Genomic DNA, 6,000 nt, shown 5'->3' on the forward strand with positions numbered 1-6,000 from the left:
TTATATCAGCTCAATGGGATGCTATGCAGTTTTTCTAAGTGCTGTTTTAAAAGAATGTTTTTTGACTTGAAAAATGCTCATCACATAATTTTAAGTGGAAAAAAGCATGAGATATTTTTTGTCTCTTAATATAATTTAATAGAGTTTGCAGGGGTTCTCCCCACCTTAGGTCCTTTAGGTCATACAGATTTCTTACTAGGGTAGCCTATACTTTAATGAATGGATCATCTTTTTATCCGGTTATTGGTGATGTCAAGTATTTAGTATTTGCATTATTTTCTACTATATAACTAGTTTCTTTATATTATATAATAACTTTTTAGTTAATTCTCTTGAACATTCTAGCCACAAATGCAAATAAATTTTTTAAAACTTTTTTTCAAATATCCATGCCCCATGTCTGGTTTGTGTTTATGGCATTTTCTCAGAGTTTCCAGGTCTGAGTTAAATGATTGTCATTGTTATCTGCAACATCTTCCACTTCTCCATCAGCCAGTCTACCCATCCTCTTCCTAACTCCTCCAGAAAGGAGAAGTTGCTAATTTGATTCGCCAACACGGAGGGAACTGCCTGAGTCTTGCTTATCAGTGGGCAGCATCATTACAGAGGTGATAGTGCAGCCAGGCTCTGTTCTCACTTTCACTTAATGCACCAGAATCATGGGCTACACCATGCCTCACTCCCGCTGAGGACTGGCCTGACCACACTGCTTATTGCTTCAGCCTCCCATACCATGGAACCCACCAGAAGAAGACAAGACCCCAAGACTTAGACCCAGGCTTAGGGAGCACCTAAGCTACCTACTTCATCTGAGCCTTGACCTACTCTGGAAGGGATTAGGCTCTGGTCCAGCTGTCACATGACACTTGAGTGCCTTTCTGCTCTTGCTCCTTGTTTGAGCAGCTGTTGCAGGAGCCTCACAGAGGGAGAAGCGATGGTTAGATGAGATCCAGGCTTCCCTTGGATCTTCTAGTCAAAACTATCCCTTTCCACTAACCCTCCACCCATCTTCTGCTCTTTTTGGTTCAGCCTGCAGGATTTCACTTTCATCCCATGTGGCAGGATCAGACCTAAACCATGGCCCTTCTAAATTGCAGTCATCCCTTCTCAGATTTCTTCTTCCATGGGCACCACGTGGTCAAGGAGTGTGAACTTCCAGAGCATCAAGTCCTCTCTCTGTATCCTCTTTGCTCTCCCTTTCCATGCAGTAAGTCCTGGAGCTACTGCCATGTGCAGCCTTCACAACCTTAGGGTGGTGCTTGGCAGTGGGGGTGAACTACACATTTTTGGCTCCCACACTTTTTCTCTCCTTTTCCACATTATCCTGTTCTGGTAGGAATTCCCTCCTTTGGGTTTGTGCTAGAGAAGATGACTCCAGATTAATCTACAGAAAATCAACGAAATGACCAGTGACCTTAAACTACCCAATAGTTTATAGCAGCTGGGGATGCAATGGCCCTCCGTCCACGTGCAAGGCAGAGGGGACCATCAGAGGGTCCTGGGCAGTGTTCTAGCTGAAAGAAGTCCTGCTCATTTGATTCCCTAGTCTGTCCTTAGGGATGTAACCCCAGGGGTCCCCTGGGCAGTATTCCAGGAACATCTTCCAGGGTTTAGAGGTGGTTGTGGGATGGCCATTATGAACGTCTCTCTCATTCATTCCTACCTGGAAGGAAACAGGGGTTGTAAAGCTAGGAGAAAAACTAAAACTTGGAAAGTTCTTAAAGCCTATTTAAACAGTTTCATGAAGCATAGATCATTATAAATGTGCCTTTTTTTTTTTTCCTTTTTTTTTTTTTTTTGAGACAGGGCCTCACTCTGTTGTCCAGGCTGGAGTGCAATGGTGCAATCTTGGCTCACTGCAACCTCCGCCTCCTGGGTTCAAGCAATTCTCCTGGCCTCAGTCCCCTGAGTAGCTGGGATTACAGGTGCCCACCACCACACCTGGCTGATTTTTGTGTTTTTAGTAGAGACAGGGTTTTGCCATATTGGCCAGGCTGATCTCAAACTCCTGACCTCAGGCAATCCACCCACCTCGGCCTCCCAAACTGCTGGGACTACAGGCATGAGCCACTGTGCCCTGCCATAAATGTGTCTTTAATAGAAACGGCTTTGGGGAATCATGGCCACAGGAAGGGGCAGTACCATGGCCTGCTCATCCCCTGCCCACCCAATAGCAAATGGCTTGGAAGAAGCCAAGGCAACACTTAAAAGTTCCAAAAATGTACTGAAAGCTTCTAGTAAGGCCAACTGGGCAAGAAAAAGAAATACGAAGCACTCAGATTAGAAAGGAAGAAGTGAAATGATCTCTATTTTCAGATGTCACCCTCATGACTTGAGAGGGAGGTACCAGAATGGCCCTTGACCTTTGTTGGGACCCACTGGCCTCTGCTGAGGGTCAGCTTGCCCAAGGGAGCTTGGCATCGTCTTGTTTCCCAGCTTTGTCTGCTACTGAGGTGAGGCCACTGGTGTCGGGTTGACACTGCCTTTGTCCTTCTTGTCCCAAGGACAGGACCTCTTTGGTTGTGCCAATCATCTTGACACCTCCTGCACCACACTGGGGACACATGTCTTATGAAACTGTCCTCAGGTCTACCCACCTAGATGCCTCATTCAGCCATGAATATAGCATCTCCCAGCTGCTATGTTGGAGGTGGGTCTTCACAAAGCTTTCAACCTCCCAGGCTACACCCGTGGGCGCCAGGCCCCATCTTTTCCTGAGAGAGAGAGCGATTCAAAGCAGGAAGTGGAAGGGAGGCTCTGTGAAAAGCCTGAAGACATGGGGATGTGAGCAGTGATTTACAATGGATCAATATTCTAAGGGATAATTCTAATTATTGGGAAAGGTTAAGCAGAGCATCATCCATGGAAGAAAGAATCACAGAAGTCACAGAATGGCATGGAGGGACAGGTGGGACATCAAGGCTGTGGCCAAGCTGAGTAGCAGAGGCCTGACAGGGCACATGGGCCATGAGCCTGGTCAGCAGCGTGAAGTCTTTGCTCAGGGTTACATGCAGATTGCAGGGGTGTGCCACTCTGGTACCCCAAAGAGATGTACCTGAAGGCCATGTGCCAAGGAGACCAGCATCAGGCCCTGGGGATTGGGAAGGAGAGTCGGTAGCTTCAAAGAGCCTTATTTCATGAGAGGATTAGCAACACTGCTGAAGGAAAACGTCCAGTGTGTGACCCACTCAGGATTATTAACAGAAGGTGTTTCTTCTTGTAGCACCTTTTGACAGCAATAGGGGCGGAACATCTACTTGAAAAGCTGGCAGGGGCATTTCTGTGTGCCAGGATGTCATGCAGCTCAATTAAAATCAGTTCTATTCAGCAAGGGTGTCCTGAGTGTTACCCCATTCTCAGCATGGTGCTGTCACTACAGATTCAGCCAGGATGACTCGTAATTTTGAATCCTTCCATAAAAATCATTTACTACAGGTGCAAATAGATGGGTTTCAGTTGTTATTCCTTTTATACATACACATTTATAAATCATAAACAGGCTTTGGTTAGACCATGTGTCCTGACTTTCGGATCCCAAAAAACCAACACCTCAACTTCCTGTTACAGAAATGATGTCGCAACTGAGGTCCAGTCTCCAGGACTTACCTGTGAAAGGATAAAAGCAAGTATAAAATGAATGTTCTAGGCAGGGAGCAACATCAAATTCAAGGACATTGAATTGTGCCTTTTCAAAAAGCCATAAAAGTGAAAAATGACCCTCCAACCGTCTACGCCATTAGGTAAATGCTCACTTGCCCTCTGCAGTCATTCAATCTTGAGCTACAAATTCTTAGGATGCCTAAGGAGACACCTTGAGTAGAAAGAAACACAAAGAAGATAGTACTTTATTGATTTCTTTGGAAACAATGGGAAGAGTATTCGTAGGCTCCTATATGACAAAACCTGGGTCTTAATCCCAGCCCCACCACTTATAAAAGTTCCTTAACCTCTTCCACTCCTCACTCTCCTCTATTATAAAAGATAAGTGCTTATATTTGCTTCACAGGTTGTTGTGAGGATTAAGGAAGACCTATTCAAGAAGGTGAACCACAGAAGGTATTCTATAAATGCTCTTTTTGGTTCTTTCTTTAGTGTAAGGAAGAGATGATCCAAGCCAGTTTAGGACCAATAGCAGACTCTTCACACTGCCTGGGGATAGATGGACCACCCTGGGCTCCTCTTATTCCTGGATTTACTTGGATGATCAGGCTCAGGCCTTCATCTAAATAGAATTTGATTTCATAATGGAACCTTCAGCTTGAAATATAAATGTGTTTCTGTCTCCCTCTGGCATCTCAGCCTTTCTCAGCCACCTCCTGAATAATGCATGAACTGAACTCCTTAGGGCTCAGCTTCACTGCCTCTCCAGCTTTAGCCATGCTGTAGCAGAGAGAAGGACATACGTCTTCTCTCCACAGAAACTGCCGTGTCCTGGAACACAGCCTGCCTTCTCTGGGTCTGGGCCTCTCACCTCCCGGGCTGACGTCAGCCCTGCCCTCCCTGGGACTCTGCATGGACTGAATAGAGGTTCTGCAGCAAGTCTCCACCTTGGGGTTTTCAATGGCTATCGTGTGGCAACAAGACAACGGATGTGTCCACGGCACTGGCTGTCTCTGAGGATGTGGCCTGAGAACCCTCGGGTCACCAAGTCAAGTGCTGAGTTGGCAGGAGTTCCTACAATCACAGAGGCTAGGCCTCCATGTGGCATAAAGAGGAGTATTGTCTTGGCAGCAAAAGAGATGATTCAGTGAATACGGCTGGTAGCAAGACTGCTTATTATTACCTGACCTCAGTTGATTCTGTGCCCAAGCGGTGAAATATAGGCAATTCATAGAATTCCTTTCTTTCTTTCACACTAATTACACAACACAAACCATACAAGTCGGTTGCCAGTGGTATTTACAAATGAATGTGTGTAGACCAAATTTCACATTAACATTTTTTTCTGCATTAAAAAACCGTCAGTAAGTTGTCTTATTTTTTTTTTTTCTGTTGCCAAGAACGTATCTCTTCTGGCCCTTATTACATAGATTAAAATGTGCTTAGGGCTGACTTGTGTACCCAGTGGGAAAACCATCTTAGTCCTTAACAGTGGGGCCACCACTGCAGGGTCCATGTGTCCAAACTGAGCTGAGACCTCAGACCCAACCGACAATCCCTTACCTTGTCCATAGTCAGCATCTTCTCTCTTTTCAAGTCTGTAGCATCATGTCCAAGCTCCCCCTCACTATTACCCCAGGAAAGGGCCTACCACTCACTTCATTAAGATAATTGGAGAGGGCATCTATGAACGGCTTCCCTTTCTTGCTCCCCATCTGAAGATTTATCTACATCCCCCTCATCTTCATCTCCATTTCTCAAGAATCAAAGGATCTAGTATCTGGACTTGGGCTGAAAGCCAGTCCTTCTCCTGCATTCCCAATTGATTGCTTGCCCCTTGGCCCACCAGTCAGCCCCTCTCTCCTACATCTTCAACGTCCTCCCTACTGGCTGTTTTTCTTCATCCTATAAGCATAGTGCAATTAATACTAAACCTCACTATATAGCTCCTTTCCTAGCATTCTCCTTCCCTGTGCACCAAACTGTGAGAAGCAGGTCTATACTTGCTCTCTCTACTCTGCCCTCCCACTTATTCCTCCACATTCAAGCTCCTGCTCCTTGGCACACTGCTCTTCCTTCTCTGTCCTTACCCAAGTCATCTCCCTCTCTCATGGTTTTACTACCATGTTGTGCTGAGGACATTCAAACAAGTAGAACCAGCTCTGGCCTCTCCCCTAGACTTCTTTCACTGGTGTATGTAACTGCTTGATAGGCATCTCCACTCAGATGACCTGTGAGCATCTCAAATTCAACGTGTCTAAAACCAAAAATATCTTGCTTCCTTCTCCTGTTTACGAGACCTACTCCTCCTCATGTGTTTCCAGTCTTATAATGAAACCACTATATTGGATCCCAAGATATAAACCCAATGGTCTAGCCTCTTTCCTTTCATGCATTCCC

This window comes from Saimiri boliviensis, chromosome 1 (assembly GCF_048565385.1).
Source record: "Saimiri boliviensis isolate mSaiBol1 chromosome 1, mSaiBol1.pri, whole genome shotgun sequence".
Classification (NCBI taxonomy): Eukaryota; Metazoa; Chordata; class Mammalia; order Primates; family Cebidae; genus Saimiri; species Saimiri boliviensis.